The sequence below is a fragment of the Apium graveolens genome, chromosome 6 (genome assembly GCF_009905375.1).
Source record: "Apium graveolens cultivar Ventura chromosome 6, ASM990537v1, whole genome shotgun sequence".
Taxonomy (NCBI): Eukaryota; Viridiplantae; Streptophyta; class Magnoliopsida; order Apiales; family Apiaceae; genus Apium; species Apium graveolens.
In genome coordinates, this window is record NC_133652.1 from 178,901,561 (window position 1) to 178,914,662 (window position 13,102).

General features: G+C 38.9%; 1 non-coding gene across 1 annotated transcript; it reads left to right on the forward strand.

The window, feature by feature from the left end:
* The first annotated feature begins 9,774 nt into the window (after positions 1-9,774).
* On the forward strand, positions 9,775-9,881 carry LOC141669962 (small nucleolar RNA R71). The gene has a single exon (XR_012554215.1). It is a non-coding gene; the product is annotated as a small nucleolar RNA R71 (small nucleolar RNA).
* The last annotated feature ends 3,221 nt before the right edge of the window (positions 9,882-13,102 follow it).

A 13,102-nucleotide genomic window follows, 5' to 3' on the forward strand; every position in this document is an offset into this window, starting at 1 on the left:
AAACACTACTGAAAAGTCTGTGGATATTTCAAGTTATAGAGGCATGGTTGGCTCACTTCTGTACTTAACATCTAGTAGGCCAGATATAATGTTTGCTACATGTTTGTGTGCTAGATTTCAGGCTGATCCAAGAGAGTCTCATTTGATAGCTATTAAGAGAATCTTCAGATATCTCAAAGGAACACCAAACCTTGGCATTTGGTATCCTAGAGATTCTGGCTTTGATCTAACTGGTTATTCAGATGCAGATTATGCAGGTTGCAGAATTGATAGAAAAAGTACAACAGGAACCTGTCAATTTTTAGGAGACAAGCTTGTGTCCTGGTTCAGTAAAAAGCAAAATTCAGTTTCTACTTCTACAGCTGAAGCTGAATATATTGCTGCTGTCAGTTGCTGTGCACAGATTTTATGGATGAAAAACCAATTACTAGACTATGGTTTGCAAGTTGAAAGGATTCCTATTTTCTGTGACAACACAAGTGCAATTGCCATCACTGAAAATCCAGTGCAACATTCAAGGACAAAGCATATAGACATCAAGTACCATTTCATAAGGGAACATGTAATGAATGGTACTGTAGAGTTATATTTTGTTCCAAGTGAGAAGCAACTTGCAGATATTTTTACCAAGCCACTGGATGAATCTACCTTTTCTAGGTTGGTAAGTGAGTTAGGTATGCTTAATTACTCTTGAATTTATCTGAATTATTTTGCAAGTTGAAAAGTAGCCAGAAATTTAACTAATTTTTAGTCTTGGATGAAAATTTTGGCTAAGTCAAAATTTGCATCTCGACGGATGACCATTATCCATCGAGTTGAGTCATCCGTCGATATATAAATTGTAAATAAAAATCAATTACTTTTCTGGAGTACTTTAAAGCTCGACGGATATCAACTTATCCTCATCCATCGAAGTGTCTAAATCTTAACCGTTAATTCCCTGAACATTGTCCATCGAGTATACTTACAGTTTGTAAGCATTACACGACGGATAATGGGTGGAATTTTTACAGTTTATTTTAAAACGGCTATTTTAGACAATTTCTATTGGGTAATTTACTTCTCTTTATTATTTTTATCAGTTGATTTTGAGTAAAGTATAAAAGCTTATTTCATTCTAATCATTTTCTTTTATCATTCTCAAATTCAACTGTGTTACTTCATTCTCTCTCAAGCAAAAATCCTCTTTCTCTTCAAGCTTTTCTTCTCTAACAATGGCACCCGTAGTTAAGATCATGTCACAGACTAGGTTCATCTATGAGAAGAACAACTTCACTGCCTTGGTCAATAAGGGGATTCAGCAATCTGAAGACTATCGTAAGATGATGGACTTCGTGAACAACTGCAAGTTAAGTTTTGCCATGCTGGAATCACCCACAATTTATCGTGAAGTTATTGAGGAGATGTGGACAACAGCAATCTATAACTCTACTGACAAAACCATCACTCTAACCATCAAAGGTAATGATTCTTGTATCAATAGTGATGTCATAAAAGCATGTTTCAAGATTCCTGATGATAATGTAACTACACCACACACTGACACTGATATTGTCAATATGCTCAATTCCATTCATTATGCACTTACTACTACAAAACTAAGTGAAATTAGAAGACTAGGTCTTAGGAAGGAATGGAGTTACTTGTGTGATGTAGTAACTAAAGTCTTTTCTGGAAAAATCAGTAATTTTGATTCTGTGAACATTTCCATGCTTAACATGCTATACATGCTAGTTATAGACAAATATTACAATTTCAGTGACCTTGTTGTGTATGAGTTAGGTTTTAAACTAGGTGACTTAGCTAAAAGAGGAAAGAATATTTACTATGCTAGATTTTTTATGCTTTTGGCTAACCATCTTTGTCAAGAGATTGAACTTGAGAACCCAAACAACAAATTAGCTTGTTGGGTTCAAGAGAAAAGAATCATTACAGACTTGAACAGAGCCAACCATCACAAGGATGTGCCAATGTTCTATTTTCCTGTAATGCTGACACCTCAGGTAAGTGAGGTAAGTTCATCCAGACCCTCAACTATTCCAATCTCTTCTATTTCTTTGACTTCAGGCATAGCTGTGGCAACTGTGACAATGACCAAACAGTTGCCTACCAAAGCTGCCAAAACAACTGCAATTTCTAAATCCAAATCAAAGAAAACCCCCTCTGGTATCTCTCAAAAGGTACCAGTTCAAAAATCTACCAAAACCAAAGAGGGGAGTGTGAAGGAGGGTAAGATAGGTGAGGGAAGGGGTGAACATCAAAGAAACCCCAAGGATAAGGTTGGAGAGTTGAGTGAATCCCAGCCTAGCCACACTGCAGTTTCCCAACAAACTATAGTGCTTAAAAAGGACAAAATCTCACTTCTAGATGCATCCTCCCAAAAGGATGTGGCTATTGAACAAAGCTCTCATCCAAGAGCACATGCCAAGAGGGTTAGGGACACAAGCTCACACCAAACTTACACTAGAAAGAAGAAATCCAAAACAACTGGGGATGCACAGGGCACACACTTAGTGCAAACTGGTGCTAAAGACAGTCCCTGCACCTTCTCAAATTCAGATTGATGTGGCTCCAATAAATGTGGAGTCACAGCCAAAATCTCTCATAATAGAAGCCACAAAAACACAATACTCACCAACTAACTCACTGGAAGTGGACATGATAAACACTTCAATTCCTGATTCCCCTTCTTTAACTCTGTTGGGGAAGCCAAAATCTAGTGCAAGTGAGCATCATCTTTTAGATGATTTGTTGGCTCACTTGCCAATTCTTTCTGATTCTATTGTGACATCTGTGCCTCAAATAACTTCAATCAATACAGAGTCAATAATAGTTTCTCTTTCCACCTCATTCATTTCTACTCTCTCGATGGATATTGCTCATCCGTCGAGTAGTGATTGTATCCTGACGGATAAGCTTAACAGCAGTTATCCGTCAGATAGCTTTACCACTCACCCGACGGATATCACTTATCCGTCGAGTGTCTCTGCACAACTTCAAACTTCAATAATTTCAAGTACAGAAGATTTGGTGGTAATACAATCACTCTTAGGACTGAGAGAGGAGAGTGCATTGAGTGAGAGGCTGGGTTGCTCCCAGGCAAACGGAGAGGAAAAGAGTGAATCTCAGCAATCCATTCATTCAGGATTGGCAAAAGTGAGTGAAAGGAGTCCCACCTTAATAGGTGAAGGTGAGGGTGTGAGGGTGGGGAGCCAGGGTGAGACCCTGATGCAACAAAAGAGAGAATATGAGAGAAAGGCAGGTACTGGGGAAATAAGGATGGAACTAGCCATTGCTAGTGAGTCAATGATTGTGGATGATGCTGAAAAGGAAAGACAATTTCAGCAACATTACAAAGCTGTAATTGATAACATTTCCTTGGATGCTGACACTTTTACTCACCCTGTTTCAGCCTATCAACTGTTGGCTGCTCAGGGCAATGTGGAGGCAGAGCAGACTTTGAATTTAGTGCACACCACAAAATCTCTTCAAAGAGATAAAGCTGCTGTGAACAGAATGCCTTCTCAAGCTGGAGAGCCATCTGAAGAATTTGGAGTAAATTCTGATGATGATGACTCTGGTTCTTTGGATGGAAGCATGAACTTAGGGGGAGCTGAAGGCCCAAGTTCTGCTTTCAGTTTACCTAAATGGGCATGGGCAAAGGAATTTTCACCAGGGCAATTTGAGGTGTCTTTGGTAAAACAAGTAATAGCTATTCAGCAGGCCCTTCAGGAAGCTTCAGATGCTGGTACCAAGGCTGTTCTTCAAGCTCACCTAGACTCTTTACATTTAATGAAGATCCAACACTCAAGACAGAATCTCAGTGTGGATGAATTGAAAAAGGAGATAGCTGACTTAAAGACATATAACTCTGAGAAGCTGGATTCAATAATGCCATATGGTACCATGCATGATCTATTACTAAGATTGAGGAGAGAATCAGATTCTGACAAGAAGATAGCCAAGCTGGAGAACAGAGTTCAGGTTATTGAGAATTCAGTGGCTCTACTTCTTCAAAATCAACAGACTCAGACAAATCTTCTTATGCAACTGGCTAAAGCACAAGGCCTAACTCCTCCACTTGATGATAACAAAAAGGGGGAGAGAGAATCAAGTAAGGGGGAGAAAGGACCAACTGAGGGGGAGAAACTTCTAGTTCAAATCAGCAAAGTAATTGTACCTTCAATTACTATCTCCAAGCCACCAGTTGCAGATGGTATAGATCTTATAAATGCAGCAGCAGCAAATTTGAAAGATGCTGATAAAGGAGAGTTGACTCTGATCAACTGGAAAAAGATTGATGAGGAAATACAGAAAAAGTTTCAATTAGTCAAGGAACCAGATCAGTCAGCCATCCATCACTCTCATGTCAAGCCAATCAATGTGAATGAGATGAGCATGAACTATCTGGAGAAAGGACAATCTTCCTGCATCAAGACTACAAAGGCTGAGATAATTCTTAAACCAAGGGCAAACTATCCAAAGTTATCTTTGAAGAACCCTATGGATTCTGTGTATGAGACACCCAAGCCTGATGAAAAGAAGCTTCTGTCAAGATCCATTCTCCTCTACAAAGATCCAGCTGATTCAGCCTCAAGAAAGAGAATTGCAAAGATATTCTGAAATGGGAAGGAAATTTATGTGGTAGCTGGAAATCCACAATTTACTCATGCAAAGGAAGAAGAAAAAGCCAGATTGAAGCAGGAAAAGAGGTAAGCTGCTCTAGATGCAAAGAAGTCTAAACAAAAGAAAGAACAGTTTGCTATCTTGGCCAAGCTACAGGCTGTGAATTCTTCTCAACAAATTCCCTCTCAACCATCTCAAGCTACTGAATCAGAGAAGAAGATTGAAAAACAGAAGAAATCCCAAAGAAAGAAAGAACTGGCTAAAAGAACAAAAAGAAAGTTGGATGTTGTTGACAAGGAATTGGAAGATCAATTTCCAAAGGAATCCACTCAAGCTGAAACTGAAGCATCAAAGCCCTTGTCAGGGCAAAAACACGCGCTAATATTCACGCAAGTATACGCGTTCGCAAGTAGTATAAGATATAAATCAGATTCGTTCCCACAGAGACTGGTTTAGGTTAAGTTCAATTTATGCACCTATGCAACAATGTATGGTTATCGCTCAATGCTAAGACAAATAACAAATTGGGTTTTTATTAAACTAAGAGATTATACTAAATAACATGAACCAAGAGAATTGAAGTTGAATTACTATATATGACAAACACGGGATCCTAACTTCATTAAATACTTCATTCAATAGCCTTATTGTTCTTAACCTTAGCATGTGATGGTGATGATACTAATCAGATAACATGAAACTGATAATCGCCAACTTTCGTTGCACGAGTACCATTCTACCAGACATCCACAAAAGAGATAGAAGCTGAATAGGCACCAATTATATTGAGACCCTATATGTCTATAGAATTTGACAACATAATGGTATCTTGATTACATAGGGAAAGTAAAACGGTTAGAGTTACCTACGAATCATGCATAACAAATACATGAACCTATGCTAGCATGGCAAGTTCTAAACCTCTATATTCACTGTCGCTTCAATAGAGATTAACACGCTATCTTATATGTTAGCTACGCACATAAGACGAATAAGCACAACCAATACTAGGATATCAATCAATCACCACACACCAAGATATCGAAACAATTAACTATTGAAATCCATAAGTAAATCCGCTAGAATCCCATGACAACGATTAGCCCATAATCGAACTCATCGTCACCATGGGTTCCAATAAAAGCATGGTATAAAACAAGGTCTTAATAAACTAAATAATAATCAAAGTACGAATAAAGGAGATCTAGGTTTAACAAGAATGAAAACGAGCATCCAAAGTTACAACTAATTCAAAAAATCACAAGTTGAAAACAAGATCTTCTTTTTCGGAGTTGTTCTGTGCTTCTAGGTTTTCTCCTTGGTATCCCAATCTTCCCGGATGATGAAAACCCTTTTTTTTAAGTATATATACGCCCCTAGTGGACCTGGACCCTTAAAATCATCAAATTCTACTAAAAAAAGGCTTTTTCAGTGAAATCAGCGACCAGCCGCGCCCTGAGCGGGCGCTCAGCTACTGACTGGAAAAAATATTCTGATGAATCTTGTTTTGACCATAACTTGAGTTCTACTCGTCAGAATTAGGCGATTCAACTGCCCACGCGAAGCTATTGAGATTCTCTACAACTTGACAATGGCCTTGGCTTCCAATTCTGATTACTTTTCATCATATTTCCTTTAAAAGCTCTTTTCTTCATTTATCTGATACCTGAAATGCAATAACATAAAAACAAATCAAAATACCAACAACTTGAGTCCAAAACACCAATTTAAGCTTGTAATAAAGCATTCCAAGTGGATATAAAATCCACTTATCACACCCTCAAACTTGAATCGATGCTTGTCCCCAAGCATAAACATACTCAAAACTACAAAACAAACCTAATGCATGAATGCAACTACGTGAATGCAACTAAATGATAATGCAATCGATCCCCTCAGAATAACCATAACCAAATGAATAAGTCAATGCCTCTAAGAATGCAATAACTTGAAACAGATTTTGAATAAATCCCACAAACCAACTCACAAACCAGAAACGTGCGTGTGTGGATGCTTAACAGATATACTCTCGATACTAGATCAATAACCCTAACTTATCTATCATTGAAACAATCAAAAGTTTATAAACAGAATAGACAATAAACGTATTATGACTCACAACACCTCCTTTCTACTAGAGTTATTCAAGGATTCACACTATTATTGAACACATAGCAAAGATGCTTATTTGACCGTGCAATGAATGAGGTCCCAAAAGACTTATGCAATAATACCCATGTAGCGAGCGTTAGGTTAGCGGATCCCAGACTATAAAAGCCTTAGGTCACTAGGCACAAAGTCCCCTAGAACTTAATAACTCGAGTATTAAAGAGCTCACTCTTGATCAATTATGCATAAACACATACTTTTTTTCTTTCTTTTTTTTTCTCTTTTTTCTTTTTTTTCTTTTTTTTCAACAATTTCTGAATGAGTGCGTTTCGCTCCATCTCATTCAACCCTAGACTACTCATAAAAATATGAGCCGGCTACTAGCCATTTGACACCTAGCCTTACAACAACTAGCAATGAAATTCAAGTTTTTCTCCAGATAAAAAGAATCAGTGTTTTTACGTCACTACGAGAATATCACAAATTCTAAATATAACCAAGTGATTAAATCTCAACAACAAACAAGTATGATCATGATCTAGATCAAAAGCAACCCTATAAGACTTTGTGACAATATTTGTTTCTGGCATGCAAATCAATTCATTAGGACTTAAACATCCCTCTATTCGTCATCACCACACTGAAATCAACATCAACTTATCAAATATCATAGTTCATCTTAAGGGATCATGCTAAATATGCATGCAAATGCAACTATATGAAATTACATAAAAACAAACAAATATGTCCTAAATGAACAATCATACAAAAATATGAATGAACTACAACTAAACATGCAACATGAAGCTATATGAATCTATATGGACACACACTACTAATCCTTACATTATCACCCCCAAACTTAAAATTTTCAATGTCCTCATCAAAGGCAATAATAAGGATTTCAGGCATACCTAATTAGCGGGAGATTCACACTCGTCGGGTGGAGGATCAGGTGGCCAATCAACCTCGCCACTAGTGGCTCGGAAAATAGTACCGAAAGCGTGTGTCAAATCTTCAGCAAAATGACGGTGAATGTCATGCATGGCCTCCATACGCCTAGTTACTCGCCTGTACTGCTCATCACCAACACCAGTCCTATCAACTACCTGCTGCACATGAGAAGAACCCTCTATAGGCACTGGAGGATCCGTTCGGCTACCCTCTACATCATCAAAGATATATCCCAATCCCTTGTCAGGGGGTGCACCTAAGAATGAATAACTCAAGTGATCTGGTAGTGGGTTGAGCTCAAGTGTGGGAGCATCTTCAATAGACGGCTCGAGACGCTCCTGAGAAATTTTCAGCTCTGCTAACCCAAGAGAATCGAATGGCACATCCAACTTCCTCTTCCACGGAGGTGCATTCAAAACCTGCAGTTGCTCTACTTTAAAACACTCCTCTTTAGCTGTGGGTAACTTTATTTCCTTGAACACATTAAAAGTGACATTTTGATCGTGAACCTTCATCGTAAGCTCTCCTTTTTGCACATCGATCATAGTTCAGCCTGTAGTCAAGAATGGTCTTCCCAAGATGATGGGAATCTTCTTATCTTCCTCGAAATCAAGAATTACAAAGTCAGCAGGGAAGAAGAGTTTATCCACCTTGACCAAGACATCCTCCACTATACCTCGTGGATAAGCGATGGAACGGTCAGCTAGTTGCAATGACATGTATGTTGGTTTTGGCTCAGGCAGACCAAGCTTCTTGAAGATAGATAAGGGCATCAGATTGATGCTAGCTCCTAAATCACATAAAAACTTGTCGAACGACAAGTTTTCGATGGTACAAGGAATAGTGAAGCTTCCAGGATCTTTAAGCTTCGGAGGTAACTTTTGTTGCAGCACAGCACTGCATTCCTCCGTTAGAGCAACGGTCTCTAAGTCATCGAGCTTCACTTTTCGAGAGAGAATACCTTTCATAAACCTCGCATAGCTAGGCATCTGTTCAAGAGCTTCAACGAAAGGTATGTTGATATGAAGTTTCTTGAACACCTCCAGAAACTTCTCAAACTGCTTATCCAGCTTTTTCTTCTGCAGCCTTTTAGGAAAAGGAGGTGGAGGATAAATCTATTTCTCCCCTGTATTACCCTCAGGAGGAGTGTGTTCCACAGTAGTCTTCCTTGGTTCCACCTCTACTTCCTTCTGCACATCTTCTTCAGCCACAACTGCATTTTCTGAATCTTGAGATTTTTCTGGCTCTTCGTCTTGCTGAACTTGGGGGCTTGCGACCTTTCCAGACCTTAAGGTGATGGCGTTCACATGTTCTTCAACTTCCCTCTTGCCTGGATTTGTTTCTGTATCACTAGGAAGTGTTCCTGGTGGTCGATTCAATAAGGCATTAGCAATTTGTCCTATTTGGTTCTCCAGATTCTGGATAGAAACAACCTGGCTTTGGCATATAAGAGCCTGGTTTTTGTACATAAGCCTCAACTCCTCCAATTCATATTTTTCATTCGAAGATAGACCTGCGTCATTAGTTTGTTGTTGAAGTTGGAGTTGTTGTCTTGGTGTAAATTGTTGCTGAAAACCAGGAGGGTTAAATAGCTTATTTGCAAACTGCTGGAATGGCTGTTACATCGCATTCTGATTGTTGCTCCAGCTGAAGTTAGGATGATTCCAATTGTCAGGATGATAAGTGTCTGGAACTGGTTGCTGCGATCTCTGAAAGTTGCTCACAAACTGAGCTGAGTCGCTAGATATAGCGCATTATTCTGTCGCATGCGGACCTGCACACAGCTCACAAACACTAATTATCTGCTTAACACCATAGTTAGCCAGAGAATCGATCTTCATAGACAACGCCTTTAGTTGAGCAGTGATAGCCGTAGCTGTATCCACTTCAAGAACTCCTGCTACCTTGCCCTGTGGATATCTCTGGGTTGGATACTGATATTCATTAGCAGCCATCAGTTCAATTAGATCATAAGCTTCCTTATAGCTCTTTGCCCATAATGCTCCGTCTGATGCTGCATCGAGCATGGGTCTGGACTGTGCTCCCAACCCATTGTAAAAATAAGTGATGATCATCCAATCAGGAATTCCATGATGAGGACAGTTCCTAAGCATCTCCTTGTAGCGCTCCCAAGCTTCACTTAGCGATTCTCCCGTTTGCTGCGCAAATTGAGTAATAGCATTTCTGATTGCAGCTGTCTTCGCCATAGGGAGGAATTTAGTAAGGAATTTCTGAGCAAGATCCTCCCAAGTAGTAATCGAACAAGCTGGTAGAGAGTGTAACCAGCTCTTAGCCTTGTCCTTCAGAGAGAATGGGAACAGTCTCATCTTCACAGCATCTTCAGAAACACCATTGAACCTGAAGGTGTCGCAGATCTCTATGAAATCCCTAATGTGTGTATTGGGATCTTCCGTTGGAGAACCCCCAAACTGGATTGAATTCTGCACCCATTGAATTATGCCAGGCTTGATCTCAAAAGTATTAGCTGTGACAGCTGGCCGGACAATGCTAGATCGAATGTCATTGATCTTGGGTTGAGAAAAATCCATCAAAGCTCTCGTTCGTGCTACTGGATCTCCCATTGTAATGAGTACCTGAAACACAAACAAGTAAACCGTGAAAGTAAAAGAATCCGAGTCACTGAACTTTAACAACCACTGATGACAAGCACATAAACTAAAAATTAACACTGAGTCCCCGGCAGCGGCGCCAAAAACTTGTCAGGGCGAAAACACGCGCTAATATTCACGCAAGTATACGCGTTCGCAAGTAGTATAAGATATAAATCAGATTCGTTCCCACAGAGACTGGTTTAGGTTAAGTTCAATTTATGCACCTATGCAACAATGTATGGTTATCGCTCAATGCTAAGACAAATAACAAATTGGGTTTTTATTAAATTAAGAGATTATACTAAATAACATTAACTAAGAGAATTGAAGTTGAATTACTATATATGACAAACACGGGATCCTAACTTCATTAAATACTTCATTCAATAGCCTTATTGTTCTTAACCTTAGCATGTGATGGTGATGACACTAATCAGATAACACGAAACTGATAAACGCCAACTTTCGTTGCACGAGTACCATTCTACCAGACATCCACAAAAGAGATAGAAGCTGAATAGGCACCAATTATATTGAGACCCTATATGTCTATAGAATTTGACAACATAATGGTTTAAACACAAGTTATCTATCTTGATTACATAGGGAAAGTAAAACGGTTAGAGTTACCTACGAATCATGCATAACAAATACATGAACCTATGCTAGCATGGCAAGTTCTAAACCTCTATATTCACTGTCGCTTTAATAGAGATTAACACGCTATCTTATATGTTAGCTACGCACATAAAGATGAATAAGCACAACCAATACTAGGATATCAATCAATCACCACACACCAAGATATTGAAATAATTAACTATTGAAATCCATAAGTAAATCCGCTAGAATCCCATGACAACGATTAGCCCATAATCGAACTCATCGTCACCATGGGTTCCAATAAAAGCATGGTATAAAACAAGGTCTTAATAAACTAAATAATAATCAAAGTACGAATAAACGAGATCTAAGTTCAACAAGAACGAAAACGAGCATCCAAAGTTACAACTAATTCAAAAAATCACAAGTTGAAAACAAGATCTTCTTTTTCAGAGTTGTTCTGTGCTTCTAGGTCTTCTCCTTGGTATCCCAATCTTCCCGGATGATGAAAACCCTTTTTTTTAAGTATATATACGCCCCTAGTGGACCTGGACCCTTAAAATCGTCAAATTCTACTCAAAAAAAGCATTTTCAGCGAAATCAGCGACCAGCCGCGCCCTGAGCGGCCGCTCAGCTCTCCTGAGCGGGCGCTCAGCTCTCTGAGCGGGCGCTCAGCTACTGTTTGGAAAAAATATTCTGATGAATCTTGTTTTGACCATAACTTGAGTTCTACTCGTCAGAATTAGGCGATTCAACTGCCCACGCGAAGCTATTGAGATTCTCTACAACTTGACAATGGCCTTGGCTTCCAATTCTGAACACTTTTCATCATATTTCCTTTAAAAGCTCTTTTCTTCATTTATCTGATACCTGAAATGCAATAACACAAAACACATCAAAATACCAACAACTTGAGTCCAAAACACCAATTTAAGCTTATAATAAAGCATTCCAAGTGGATATAAAATCCACTTATCACCCCTCTGTGGTGTTTGAAGACATAAGGGTGGTGGACCCCTACAGGAACATACATGGAGAGCCTATTGTGCCAAAGGATGAGCCAATAGAGTGGGATAAATTACCAATTCCTGACTTCAACTTGCCAATTCTTACTAAGCCAAGAAGGACAAAATCAAGGGCAGTCTAGAAAGTGAAGCTGTCACCTCTCAAATCCAAGTCAGTAGTCAAAGCTCAACCCAAGGTCAACAGGGGAGACTACTTGTACTTGTGTGACATCAAAGAATTCTCAGATCTAAACCTTTATCTGGAGGAGCTGGATGAGGTAAGGGCAATTGATGCATACAGAAACTTACCTGAAAGGTTGGTGTTCAAGTACAAAGGGGGAAGGGAGATTCAGTGGCCTCTTCATAGGATACTTCAAGAAAGCCAAGTTGTGTTGATCAAAGTCTATTCATCCTTCAAGAAAAACTTTGGGTTCAATGTAACTGCAAGAAGATTAGTATTGAAGAAGATTGAAGAGCTAAGGAGTGTTAGAGCCAAAGATGCACTACCCAAAACTCTTATCATCCCATACACAGGGAGAAGAGTGCATCTAAGGCCCTACTGGCTGATGGAATTCATGGATGACAAGGGTGTGAGAAGATTCTTCAAATTAGAAGACCAATTGAGTATCTCTAGCAATGAGACTCTCTTGGAAATGCAAGAAATGTTAGATCTCTCAGAATCTGATGAATTAGAATTCCACAGACAGCTCCAGAATCAAATTGAAGAAAATAACAGAAAGCTTGGAAGAAGATCCAGACCTTCAAGAATCTAGAAAATTCTGCTCAGACTAGAGGAGCATCTTGAACTGACTGTGAGCCAAACCTTGTACATTTTTGTTTAAATTGAAGCACTTTCAGTTTTATCTGCTTATCTTTAAAGATATATGTTTAAGATGTTTTGTTATCATCAAGTATCTCTTAATTTATGGCTACAATTCCAGTAGACATAAATTGGGGGAGATTATTGTGAATATGTTGTGTACTTGATGATTACCTAAACAAAACATCTAAGTAGATTTTACTTACTGAAATAATGTAGCACTCGACGGATAAGAATTATAGTCCCGACGGATGACTCATTATAGTCCCAACGGATGATTAACTTATTATCCATCGAGTGAGTAGCTTATGTAATAATAAGTTTGTAGCACAGTGTTGTATGCACCTTTGTATAGAATCTGGAGTAGCATATAA